The sequence below is a fragment of the Protopterus annectens genome, chromosome 2.part0, assembly GCF_019279795.1.
Source record: "Protopterus annectens isolate FY-2018-M chromosome 2.part0, PAN1.0, whole genome shotgun sequence".
NCBI lineage: Eukaryota > Metazoa > Chordata > Ceratodontiformes > Protopteridae > Protopterus > Protopterus annectens.
The window spans coordinates 1,831,421,524-1,831,436,832 of NC_056728.1; positions in this window are offsets into that span (position 1 = coordinate 1,831,421,524).

Below are 15,309 nucleotides of genomic sequence, written 5' to 3' on the forward strand. Positions count from 1 at the left end.
GACTGGATGGAGCAATGCACCTCCATCAGGAAGTGACTAAAATAAGATGCATTACCCTGGCCCAATATATATATATATAAGCTTATTTCACTGAATTTGAATTCACCCTGACCAAATCGCTGAAAGCTCAAATTACTGAAAACTCCTTTCACTGAAGTGAAGTACTGGCACTGTGTAGAATACTGTAAGGCAAGTAAAAGGTATATGCCCCTTTCCCCACTGTAGTGCAATCCTGGAGTTAGTATATTTTATATTATATTTCACCGAAAACTTCAAAACAATACATTTTAAACCATAGACATGCATACTTACAACACCAATGACTAACTCTTTCCAGAAGACAATATATACCCAAACTATATATATATATATATATATATATATATATATATATATATATATATATATATATATATATATATATACACACACACACACACACACACACACACACACACACACACACACACACACACACACACACACATATATATATATTCTGTTATTATACGGATTACAATCAATGCATCTTGGTAAACCATAATTCTTACAAAAGGGTGTATCTGTGCATGACAGACATTTTGTATTGCACATTCCATGCTTAGCTATGCACATTATTACTAAGGCTACATCTTATAGGTTCAAAGATTCATAAATAAGTACTAGGCTATCCGCCCTTCTGGGCAAATTTCCTTTTTTTTTTTTTTTTTTGCTCAAAGTAACCTATCCTATTTGGTTATAAACTGGCTTTACCCATCCCATGGTCAATAATTTTATATTACTCCCAAAGAGAATAACTGGGATCACACCATAGATAATTTGAGGGGACCCATACATGGAATAAAGCATTTAGGAGCTGCCTCTGTCCATTAGTAGTACAGAGGACAGTTCTGGGGTACATCTTCTGTTTCTCATCCATACATCCAGGTTGCGCTTGACTATAGACAGAGATGAACTTTGTTTTATGTCGACAGGGAGTCTGTTCCTGAGAAGCAGTATGAGATATACTTATAGGTTCATAGATTTAGGTTCATAGATTAGTACTAAGCTTGCGAGCCATTTTAAGCCTAGCCAATTATCCCTTGTGAGACTCAAACCCTGCACCTTGCGTTTGTAAGGTGAACACCTTAACCATTAGGCCACCCTCTGAACCCCTTGTCACTCAAAACTGCTCTTTTGATGTTGCACAAGAGGTTTGGATCCTAGGGATCCAAACCTCTAGGACCAAGTGTTTCTGATGACATTTGACTTGTTGATGTGCAGTAAATTTATCAGTACTGGGTCAGAGGATGCCTTGTATCTCAGACATGGGTCACCTGCTAGCAGTCTGTAGGATACCGAGTATAATGACGTCTTTGAGTAAGTCCATGTTGGACATGTTTTTTAGGCCTTGTATCCTTTAGCAAGGCATCTCTGTGTGTGTTCCAGTTATTGCAAGGATCTGAACAGATACCTACCAAAGGGGGCATTATATTCAATGATTGGCCAAATGAGGGCTGAGTAAAGGGGAACAATGATATCCCTAGAGTTAAAACATAATCTCTTTGTTTATAAGCTGTGCAATATAGAAGTAATTTCTTACAACAATGGACACATGTTGGTCAAAAGTTAGGTCGCTGTCACTCATGACAAGTGTTTGGACAGCTACATATCAAAAGGGCATTATAATCATTGATTGGCCAAGTGATTAGTACAGTGAACAATTACATCTCTAGATCTGGATGCAATGTCTTTAGATACAAGTTGTCCAATGAAAAAGGATTTCTTTACAGCAATGGATACATGGTGATCAAAGGACAAATCATTATTGACATAGGTTCCTACGTCCTATACAACCTTGAAATTAATTTCCAAAGGGTTGTTGTCAATGTAATACTCTGACAGTCTTGTTTACTAAAGGATATGAGTACATGCTTCTTGGCATTGAGTTTTAGTCCTTGGTTTTGACACCAGCCATTTGTTTGAGATAGGCCTTCTTAGATGATCTTAGTATCCTCTGGGACGTTTATGATAACACCACGTTTATAGTCATCTGGCCAAACCCTCTAAACATTAGCTTTGACCTCTGAGAAGTAACTGCCAAAGATGAGTTGCCCAAAGACTAAAGATTGCGGTACACTGCTAGTGTCAGGTCTTTTTGAGGAGGTGTAGTAACCCACACTTGCTTCCTGGGTTCTACTTATGAGCCAGTTTACTATTCAAAGAGTAACATAGAGCTGGATATTTAGCTGGGAGAGTTTACCTATGATATCTGAGTGTGGGATAGTGTCAAATACCTTACCAAAGCCTAGATATGTGGTGTACATTGTTTTGCCCTTATCCAGTCCTTCAGTAACTTTTAGAAAAGGTCAACCAGGTTAAGTGGCAGGACCTGCGCTTGAATAATCCAAATTACTTTCTTTTCTTCTAATGACTCAAAAGTATACAATAATGCTGATGCAAACCAGTTACATAAAGGTTGGGAAGATAATATTTTTTAAAGATTGGAAGAATGGTCCACAACATGGTCCACAACATGGCAACCTTAATTCAATGTAAAAAAATGCAGAATAGTGCATATTGAAAGCAAAACTCCAAAAAGATGTAAACAACCACAAGTAAAACAAAATGAACAGAAAATGAGACGAAAATAATTAAGGAAATCATATCAGAAGAGATAAAATTAATCAAGCAAAGTGAGAGATCAGCAAGAAAGGCTTATGGGATACCGGGCAGCCTAATAATAGGCATCACCACTAGAAAACAAACATTTTTTTTATATCTCTGCTCAGAGAGCTTTCTAATTAGACAATTCAGTGGAGGGCTGCAAAATGATATACTGGCTGCACCAGAAACCATACAAAAATTACAGACATTTAAAAAATGCAGTGCAAGTGTGTTTTTGTGTTCATGTGCCTGTGTATGTGCATGCATTTGTGTGTATGTGTGGGTGCTGTCTTAAATTCCCCTAGTGATATGAACATCCTCCAAGAGGGCCTTACCCAAACTAATGACTGGTGCCAGAATTATGGCCTCAAACTGAATGCCAAGAAATGCATCATTATCCCCTTTGGTGAAAATGTCATCCCCACTAATTATCACATTAATAACAAAGGAAGCCAATCTGGTGGTCCCCTGCTATAAACAAACTCTACAACAGAAGAAAGAAACTATTGCAAAAAAGAGTAAAATCCCATGATTGGAGGAACTCCGAGGTCAGCCTCAGTAAGAAGCTGAGATCCCTCATAAAATCCTCCAAAGCTAGTTACGAAAACAAAATTGCCACTGGTTCTAAAGTTAACCACAAAGCATTCTATAGCTATGTCAAGAATCTCAATGGCAACACTCAGATCTGCTCTGAGTTACAGCACAATGGCACTAAATATACAGAACCAACTGATATTGACAACATCCTGGCAGATAGGTTCAGTGCTAACTTTACCCCTCCCTCATCCCCTAAAGGGCCCATCTCTATACCGGAAGAATGCAAAGTACCTGTAATCATGGCTGCACAGGTAAAAAACACACTCTCCAAAGCCAAGAACACAGCATCTATGGGACCTGACAACATCCTAGGCTGCGTTCTACATGAACTACAGAACGAACTGACACCCCACCTAAGTACCATGTTCAATCATAGCCTCACCTCAAGCTTTGTGCCCACTGAATGTTGCATAGCAACGGTTATCCCACTCCACAAAGGGGGAGCCACCACAGACCCCGGGAATTAACGCCCCATTAGCCTGATGAGCCTGTTCTGCAAGGCTATGGAGCATATAATCATGGAACTTATAAACAATGACATTGGTAATCTCCAAACTCTGGATCCTACCCAGTTCGGTTTTGTAAAAGGTAGATCATGTCTCCTAAACTTGATAGACTTCTTTGAAGCGGTCACCAAAGCCACAGATGAGGATAAGGTGGTTTAAACAGCCTATCTAGATCTCGCCAAGGCTTTCGACAGCATCCCCCACTCAGGAATTATAGACAAACTCACTAAACTAGGTATAAATCCCTATGTCACAAGATGGGTTGCCAACTGGCTCACTGACAGAACCCACACTGTGAAAGTAGCAGACTCTAAATCCAACTTCAGACCAGTGACAAGTGGAGTACCACAAGGTTTAATCCTAGGTCCTCTCCAGTTTGGTATCTACTTCTCTGAAGTACAGGCTAACACAGAAGTTCTTTGGCTAACAAAGTTCGCAGATGACTGCAAACTAGGAGCCATAATTAAAACTCCAAAAGATGTGGACATCCTACAAAAGGGCCTCACTGAGACAGATGCCTGGTGTCAAAGCCATGGCCTCAAGCCCAATGCCAAAAAGTGCATTGTCATCCCTTTTGGTAAAAACTCTGTACCCATGAACTACCACATAGGCGGTAGTCTATTTAACACCGAAAGTGTGATAAGCGACCTTGGGACACAGATGGACAGTAGTCTCTCTTTTGATAATCACATCACCACAGTAGTCAGGAAATCCTTCTACATGGCACACCTCATCACAAAAGGTTTCTCATCCAGGAAAAAAGAGGTAATTGTTCCCCTCTACTCATCACTCATTAGACCCATTATAGAGTACAACGCCCCTTTTGGTATGTACCTCACAAGACATCTACAACAACTGGAAAGGCCACAGAAATACCTCACAAAGAGGATTACTGACCTCAAACAGATGCCCTATGCTGACAATCTCAAAAAACTCCAGCTTTAGTCTGTCACATATCGCCTACTCAGAGGTGATCTCTGCCTAACATACAAAGCTTTGTCAAACCCAGAGCTGTTGGACATGCTCCATTTAAAGAAATCCCAATCCCTCTCAGCTACACGCTCTAGGGACCTAAACCTTGTTGCCACAACAAACAGAACATGCTGGAGGGATTGATTTCTGTCCCGGAGACTTCCCATACTCTGGAACAAACTACTTATCTATATCAAACAAAGCTCATTAGCATTCTTCAAGAAAAATCTTGATGATTGGATGGAAATAGGAAATTCACCCCGGGGATGACTTCTGTGGCTCTGCTTGACAGGGGCAAAGGAAAATAATTTTCTTGGGTGGCAAAAGCCCGGGTACCATTTGGCTAGGCTTATATAGGCCCTACGGCCAATAGCCTAGTACCTACCTATGAACCTATGTACTAAGCATGCAATCAGTTGTGAGGGACTTGGGCACCCAGGTTGATAGCAACCTGACTTTTGACCACCACGTTGCCTCCATTGTAAGGAAGGCTTTCTACATGGCCCACCTCATGAATAAGGGTATTTCATCCAGGAACAAAGAGGTCATAACATCCCTGTAATCCTCCCATATCAGACCCATTATCGAGTACAAGGCCCCCTTCGGCATGTACCTTGCCAAGCACATGAAGCAGTTGTAGAGACCACAGAGGTTGCTGACCAGGAAAGTCCTGGGTCTCAAACACCTGTCCTATACAGATAGGCTAAAAGCCCTGTGCCTCTACTCAGTCTCATACAGACTGCTCAGAGGTGACCTGTGTCTGACATATAAGGCCATTTCAGACCCAGCCTTGATGGAGTTGCTGCATATTCTTAAGACAAACTCCAGTCATGAAACCTGCATGCAAGGCCTTAACCTGGTCTGTGACAGTAATAAAACTTGTTGGCGGGCTAGATTTGTGTCCCATAGACTGCCCCATCTTTGAAATAGACTCCCTCTCCATGTCAAGCAGAGTACCTCTCTAGCCCTCTTTAAGAGGAACCTGGATGACTGGGTGGGAAACAGAAAATATATCCCTGGGATCTCACCTGTGTCCCTGCTGGACGGGGGAAACAGGTGCTGAATTTGAGGGAACATGGACAAAATTCTTGGCTAAGCTTATAAGGGCCTCCAGGCCAATTGCCTAGTATCATCCTACGAATCTATGAACCTATGTGCTTGCACGGGTATGTGTGTGTGTGTGTGTGTGTGTGTGTGTGTGTGTGTGTGTGTGTGTGTGTGTGTGTGTGTGTGTGTGTGTGTGTGTGTGTGTGTGCGTGTGTGTATGTGTGTACCTCCCTGAGTTCTTTACTGTGATGGACTTCAACAAACAGGTATATCATTTGACAAGAATTTTCTCTCTGTGAGCACTGTAATATTTTTGTACTATATTTAAAATAAGGTCCAAATACAATGAAGCAGTGCATTAGACATGATACATACATATGTGTACATATACACAAAGGTCAAGAAACAGCCAGAGATAATATAATGCAACAGGTTATTAAACAACATGTAAGATATGAAGCCATGTAACAAAGACTGACTGTATCTACCTGCCTATAAAAAGTGTGAGGTTCAATATGCAATAAGTATATAAACAAGTTAGTTTTTTGTAAAACGCAGTGCATCTTAGAAACAGAAGTGCACAATCAGTACTGAATACAGAAGTCATATTTAGGCACCAAAATTACAACCTTAGAAGCTCGCAAGGTGACAACCTTTCCTCCACCCATCCATGCTTTAAAACTGCTTGTGGGGAAAGATCATTCTCTAGACTATTGTAGGCCCAACCATTTGGAACCACCTTCCTGTGGAAGTAAAAACCCAAGATACACTCAAGGCCTTAAAACATGTTCTCAAAGTTCATCTTCTTAAAGCAACCCAATGAATCTGGTCCCATGACAATGGTTAACACCAGGTAACAATTTCAAGCTATCAGTACTAGACCTTTAATGTCTTTTTCTGAATCCTTACATGTTGCACTAAATATTATCTCATGTTTCCCTGTTGTATATAGGTACATAATGCTTGCTTATAACTCATGTTTTTTGCCAATGAATTAGTACTTGAAGACATCTCTTATTTATTGCCAATGTGCTAGTGCTTACACTTTGTAAACTTTCTGTGCTTTGACTTGCTTTTTCCTAATTATGCATTTCTTTCTATTATCAGCCTACCAACCTGATAAAGAAATAGCAGATACATAAATTGGAGGAATGTGAAAACATGTCATTGTCAGATGGAACCATAAAGGTGAGGAATCATACAATCTCACATCATCAGCTTGAGGGTGAGTTTATATGGTCGACTGTGGTGACACATATCTAGTTGTAGCACTGTGGCATCTTTCATGAGGTGTTCTCTAACATCTATGACTGGGGTTCTAGTGTTGTATACACTTGTAATATAACTTTTTCTACAGCTCACTTTCTTTCCTTGCTGGTATATTTTTTCTTTGAGGAACTAACAGTCTGGTGTAAGGGGGATGGAGACTTCCATCTCGTAGTGGTGGGATTCCTAAATATTATTATTAGGATGAACGCATGCAATATTGATAAAAGAATGTCAGGGAGGAAGAATTTGATAGAAATATTTGAATGTCAAGGATTTTTACAAAATCCAGTTGCCACTATTCTTCAAAAGAGAGAGAGAGAGAGATATGCATGAGAACAAGAAGACATAATCTGAAGTTACATGACAGCTGATTCATGAATGACATAAGGAGTTATTATTTCACAGAAACAGTAGTGGATTATTGGAACAGTCTTCTAGAAGTACTAGTTCCAAAAACAGCTATACAGTTCAAAAATGAATAGAATAAACCTAATGAGATTCTTATTAGATGTGGAAATAATGGGGAAAAGAAATAAGCTGTTGGCTAAGTAGCAGCTGAAGCTCATTCCTTGTTTGGGAAAATGTTGGACAAAGTGTGATTAGGATTCCTCATGTTACTAGGCAATATTTTTCTGTTTTAAAACCCCATTTGCAATACTGTGTATAATTCTGAAACTTTATCCTCTGAAATATATTTTCTACAAAGTGAGTGCCATCCACATTGAAGAAGGATTCTGATAACATGGTGATATTCTGGAAGGCAAGAGACAAACTTAACATTTCTGGAGTCAGATAGAAGGAAATTAGTTAACAATGCTTAGACTCAACAGGCAACCTAGATGGCAATGTAATTCTGAGATTAAATCGGGTTTAGATGTGTGTGTGTGTGTGTGTGTGTGTGTGTGTGTGTGTGTGTGTGTGTGTGTGTGTGTGTGTGTGTGTGTGTGTGCATGCTAATAAATACAGTGCTGCTTTGCTGTTGTCTAGCTCATATCAAAAGCAGCTTATATAGTTAAGTATACATTGCTACATATTATCCATATTATCACAGTCTCCAATGATTGTGCAAATTACAAGTTAAAAGATAAAAAAAGGTTGAAAATATATTACAGCCACAGATGCTCAAATCACAGAAATTAAGAGTGACTACAAAAATGCATTCCCAGCCATGTAAAGTACTTTAAAATTTGAAGTTCACAGTTTTGCTTTCCACACTTCAGCCATAGGCAATTAAACAGCCATGATATTGGTTTTATTTTGTATCTGTCCTTGACCAAGAGCATTCTCTGGACATGGCTGTGTAAATTTAACAACAGAATGTTTGTGGTATCAAAGACCATTACCAGCCCTACCAATTTCTCAGAACCACGTGGATACGATTTGTACACAAAAGTTGACTTTCAGATTTCTTGGAATATAATATTATTCTTTTCTTCTTATTCGATGTTGGCTAAAACTTGCAATGCTTTGCAGAGCACTAAAGAGAAATTCTTCTATTTTTAGCTGGATGTTAATCTAGAGGCTAAAGTGGTTTCAAACATAACTGTTACGACAGCAGTATGCAATGCTGAGCCAAATGAGAAGTGACATAAATAACTCCACAAGCAATTTAAGATAAACTGTGATTTTAGTACATGCTTTTACTTTTTGTGCTGACAGCCTTCTGACAGAAACATATGCAGACCTAAACAGAAAATAAGTAGATATTGCAGTGTTATTAAAACAGAAGTGTGATTCCTTCTGTATCGGTCATTAATTCTACATAACATAAATTGTATTAATAATAATAATAATAATAATAATACCTATTTGTTAAACAGGTCCCACTGGGCACACAATTCCTTTTCAGGGGTGACCTGAGAACAATGTCTAATTGAGGGACTTGCTCAAGGTTACAAGAGTAGGCAAATGAGGGCCGTGGGAATGAAGATACAGTTCACAGCCTTTACCGCTGTGCAAACTGTCAAGCTTAGTGAAGCATATAAATACTGAACATAAAAATGAAAGACAGAAAGACAAAAAAAATTAAATACACTGCTCTCTAGGGGACTCACATCTATCAGCTACCATGCAGCACACAAGTGGAAACAATTTGAAAACAAATTTTATAGTATTTCTTTAACTACTAATGCAAACTGAATCCACTACATGCCTATGTCAGGTACCCAACAGTTAGACTTTAAGCTGGATTGAAACATAAGCAATCTGGGGCCTAAACTGGAAGTAGAACTTGTAAAAAACATTTATAGAACCCAAAAAAAAAATGGTCTGCATGGAAATATATAACAATATATAAACAATATATCTAAAATTCTACTTATATTGCATTTGTCTTTCCACTGAAATTGGTTTTATCGTTATCATATTTTTCAGCCCAGGAAACTTATCAGCATCTAATCTAGTAATATCATAATGATAAAACCAATTTTAATGGAAAGGCAAATGCAATATAAGTAGAATTTTAGATGTATTGTTTATATATTTATATATTGTTTTTATTGAATTAGATTGCTTTAAAACTTAGTGAATGTCTATTAACTATATTAATTATTTGAATGCTCCTATTGGCTGGCTGTATCATACGCTATGTTTTGTTAAGGTATAAAATGGATGATGTTTTAAACTAGCATTGAATACTGATGAAGGGTGATTCCCAAAAGCTTTATCTTGTGTGACAATAAAACTAAGAGTTTCTACTTGTTAGAATTCATATTTTTTGTATCATTTCCAAGTTTCCCTTGTGGTTAGCTGCAGTTAATTTGCATCTTCAATAATTGCTAGCTTTCTCACCACTCAACCATGCACAACTACATAGCCCTTCCATAACCCCAATTCTAAAACTCCCTGTCAATCCCTAACCCTATCCATAGTACTTCCTTCTTTAACCATGAAGATCCTGATCACTCCTTAACCTTAAAACTCCACTCCAGCTCCCTAATCCTAAATTCCCCTCCCTCCCTCCCTTGATCCTTAAATCTCCCTTCCTGCTCCCTAACCCTAAACTCCACTCCCAGTGCTTAACCCTAAAACTCCCTTCCCACTCTCTAAACCTAAAACTCTACTCCCGTTCCCTAAACCTAAAACTCTACTCCAATTCCTTAAACTAAATTCACAGATTGTTTATCAACCCTAAACTCCCCCTCTCTCTAAACCTAAATCCCACTCCTGATCACTAACTGAAGCCATAGATAATGTTCCCACCCCCTCTCATCACTCCCCACTGGCTGCCACACTAACCTTGTCCAACATGAGCCAGTGTGTTCAGGTGAGATTAGTAGCTCCACTCACTCTGCATGGCTACTGTTAGAGCTGCCGCACCTCTCCTGAACATGTAATCGAATGCAAGCTTAATTGGTTAGGTGTGTAACCTACAGGATTCCTGAATCTCTGGCTGCAAGAAAGTAGTCTTCAAGCACTTGGGACTCAGGCACTTGTAGTACACCCTTCTTGTATTTTTTATTTTACTTTATGTTTGGTTTGTCCTATATAACAGAATAATCTTTTACAATCACATTGAATTCTATAAGCCACCATACCACTCTGACATGTAAAACTGTGCAGTTTTTTATATTTTAAAATTACCTGTCACTTCTTTGAACTTCATCACCAAAGAATACACATAACATCTCCCACACTGATGCAACCTCTTAAACTCCAAAGATAATCTAGAAGAAATAGAAAAAGAAAATGCCTTAAATGATAACATTTCTCTCAGATTCAGTACTCTTCTAAGACAAAAATCATGATTTTTCTTCTTTTAAAGAGCACTGAAATATTAAAAAATTCCACAATTTTACACATACCAGGGGATATAAGGAGTGATTTTCCAGTTAGTATGGTAGCTTTGCATGCCAAGGCAAATCATGATGATAGAGTTTATGGCTTTAAATTTCTAGTATTGTGCTGTGTGTAATACCAATGTTTAGTCTCTAAATAACTGCTTTGTTGCCTTACATTTATTTTATTGACTGATCAGAACTGTGATAATATGCTTGGTTGCTGTACATAGTCTATTAACTGTTCTGAACTGTGAAAGCTTGTACTGCGTTAGTCGCAAGACTCTTTTAATTTCCAGACCTGTGATAAAGTGTTTAGAACTGTGTTGCATTTACCTATGGTGCACTGTTATTTTCTCTACTTTCCCTCCTATGTACCTCTCTTCTCTTATTCCTCTCTCCCTTGATAGCTCACTACTTATTCCCACTTTCTCCTGTCTCTCCCAACGCCTCCATTTAATACTGTAACTGAAAACACAAGACTTATGTCTGCCTAATTACTCCTCTATTATACCTTTTCCTTACAGTTATCATCCCTGCTGAAATAGTTTCCACTCCAGGTATCCCTAAGTCCTCAGCGTGGCTACCCACCCATGAAATAATCATCTCTACAGGACTCCTGCTGTGCTTCATTTATAGTAATATTAAATTGGTGCTTCGGATTTAATACAAAAGTGTATGTACCTCACTGTATATTAACCAATATAATCTTCATGTGAAATTTTTGTTTAACTACCTTGCAAGCAGCAGCTAGCAGCCTACCAGGGATTTTTGATCCCTCTCTCTACCTTCCTAGTCCCCTTGCACTTCCCCTGAACTCCCTGGGATCTAGCCTCGTAAGTACCTGATTTGGCCTCTAAGTGGCAGCATTTCCTGCTTTTTCTCAATACCATAATGCTTAGAAATACTTTTGTTCAAATAACACAGCTCTGTTTCCAGCCTCAATTTCCAGCCAACATTCCCTTTAAACACCTCTTTGCCCTGTCCAACCTCTAGTCTCTAGCAAACCTCTTTTCAGCTCAAATTCTGAGTGTTTTTCCCTATAGTCTACTCTCCTCTGCTCTATTCCCACGATTCACTGATACACTCTCTGCCATCTCCTCTGCTTTGGCTCTTCCCGCTCTGTTCGCCCTGTGGGCTCATTCCACTAGCCTACCCTACCCCAATTTCCCACACACCCCCAGTACCCTTACATTTATCCTAGCCTGTCTCCTCTCACTAAGCCTAAACACCCAATAGAAACCCCATCTATCTTTCTCCTCTCTCTCCACACTCTAAACCTAATCATCCTATTACAACTCTCCCCTTATTACTAGACACACCTCTGTCCCTACCATGTATCCTCACATTCTCCTATCTCCCCACCTCTTAACATCTCCTCAGCTCTACTAACACATTATTTCACAATTTCTCTCCACTCCCCATCTTTCCTCTTATACATTCCGTCCACCAAACCATACCTCTCTAACCTCCCTTCACTCAATATGCTCCACTTAACCATTCAGACCCTCCTAACCCCCTGCCTCCTGCTTTTACTCCTGGTCCCCCTAAGCTACTCCAGCTCATATCACTCTAATGTTCTTCCATTCTCTCCAACAACTAAAACAGCCACAGAAACTCTACATCTTCCCCTCTTTCTCACTCATTTCTATTTCATCTCACCATCCCTTTTTCATCCTAACCCTCTAAACCTATTCTGCCCAAGAACTATCTCTACCTCAACCAAACTATTAACACCTAAACTAACATTAGTTCTTCCCAAACTCATTCAATATAAACTCAAATGGATAAAGTTCATTTCCTATAATAACCTAATCTTAGCTGGAGATATCCATCCCAATCCTGGTCCCAGCTCCCTCTCTAACAACCCCCTCCCCCCGAATACTCTTAAATTCTTCAGTATTAATGCTCAAAGTCTCAGCAACAAAATACACCATTTTCATGCATGGTTAAGCCATAACCAACCTGACATCCTAGCTGTCACCGAGACCTGGCTCAAATCACACATCTCTGATTCCGAATTCCTGCCCTCAGGTTTCCTTGCCCTAAGAAATGACCGTTTAAACAAAAAAGGTGGCGGAACTGCCCTAATCTACTCTAATCTTCTCACCCTCGTTCTCCTCCAAATTACAATTCCACATTTCAATAACACCAACCTCACTGCCGGTATACTTAAACTAAATAAACACAAGAACATCTGTATCAAAGCCCTATACATCTCCCCTGGCAATAACATCCCTATCATCGAAGATATTCTCCAATGGGCCTCAACTGAAATTAATTACAAAACTTATATTCTAGGTGATGTAAATATTGACTGGAACAAGATCAATAGTCCTTCTGCTTCCCAATCCATCAACCTCTATAACTTTACCCAAGTAATCTTGTCCACCACCCAACCCAATAAAACAAATCCCCCTGGATCCATCTTACACTAGATCCTGGTCACCCACCCTAATAAACTAATCTACTCTGGTACAATTCCTAACACCATTAGCGACCACCTCCCAGCCCTCATTCTTCACTCAACCAGCTCATCTCCTCACCAGCATCAGTTCATCCACACTCGCAATCTTAGCAATTTCAACCCCCTAACTTTCTCTAATACTCTCAAACAGATGAATTGGCAAATCCTAAATACCCTTCCTCTTGACCGAGCTATAGAACACTTTAACTCAGTCTTCCTTGACGCTCTTAACTCCCAAGCCCCAGTAAGAAACAAAAGGATAAAAAATAATACTGTCCCCTGACTAACCAAAGAGACCAGACAAATAATGCATCAAAGGGACAAAACCTGGAAGCTCCTCCAAAACAACAAATTCCCTAAAACCCTTCTCCTATACAAACAACTTTACAACCTCGCAAAAAACAGATCTCTAAAGACAAGAAAACCTACTATTTGAAGCTCCAATCCTATAGTAACCCAAACCTCAAACAATTCTGGAAATCCATAAATTCACTCCTAAATCCAGGCTCCAACAGTAACCCATGCCCTGATCCAAACTTATCCAACCTCGAACTAAGTTCCAAGTGTAATTCCTTTTTATAGATACTATTGCTGAACTGACCAAGACTTTCCAATACCATCACCCTCCTGCCCCACCCTCCTCTACTTGCAAACCCTCAAACAACTCTCTACCAGTGTTTGAACTCAAACGTGTCTCTACTAAACTCATACAAACTCTCCTTTCCAAACTCAAACCTTGCTCCAATGCACCTGATAATATTCCCTCCTCCTTCCTAAAATGCGCTGCAGACAGCATAGCATTGCCAGTCAGTATCTTAGTAAATAGATCCATAAAGGAAGTATATGTTCCCAAACTCTGGTGCTCAGCCTACATTCTTCCTCTCCACAAAGGTGGCAGAAATACCAACATCTCTAACTTCCGGCCAATTGCTCTGCTTTCTCCTATTTCCAAAATCTTAGAAAAATGTATCCACCTCCAACTCATGCATTTTCTTACCCAAAACCAACTTCTCACATCAACCCAACATGGCTTCCGCCCTGGTCACAGCACTATAACTACACTACTCTCTCTCTAGAGACTGTAAACCAAGCCGGAGACTCCAGACACTTAGTTTCCACCATACTCCTTGACCTTTTCAAAGCTTTTGACACAGTTTCCCACAAACATCTTATCCATCATCTTTCAAATCTTCATCTCTCAACAAATACCCTATCCTGGTTCTCCAGTTACTTATCTGACAGATCTCAGGCAGTCAAGTGGAAGAACTCCACCTCCTCCTTTCTTCCCACCCCAACTGGTGTACCGCAACGGCCGATCCTTGATCCCATGCTTTTTAACATCTTTATCAATAACTTTCACTCTGCTATACCACATGCTAAAGTTATTCAATATGCAGACAACTCTACATTAGTCTGCTCGGCCTCAAACCTCTCTGGACTTCTAACAAAAACCCAAACTGCTTTTTCATCCACTGAACACTAGATGCACCAAAACCACCTTTCTCTAAATGCCAACAAATCCAAAATTCTACTTTTCCCTCCCTCCAAGGCTTTCCACTATGACAAAAATGCATTCAAAGTCCTTAGCCAAACTAACTCACCCATAGAAGTGGTTCCCTTTGCTAAACTTCTAGGCATTACTATTGACGAACACCTCAAATTTGACATCCATGTACAACAGAATATCAAAAAAAAACATCAAAAGCTAGGTATGCTATACAGAAACAATCTATTTCTTTCCAATTCCACCAGGCAAACCCTGGCTTCTACTTACCTTCTCCCTTCCCTACTATACGGAGCTCCACTTCTTTCACACCTGACCTCTACCATCCTTCTAAGCTAGAAAGCTGCTATAATAAGATCTCTAAATTTGCCACTAAATCTAAAAACTCCACACACCATTGCCTCCCCCTTCACTCTCTAAATTGGCTAGAACTCACCAACTATCTTGACTTCCTCCAACTGACCACAGCACATAGACTGATATTTTACCCAAATAAATGCCCTGCACTAACAGACATCCTTCCCC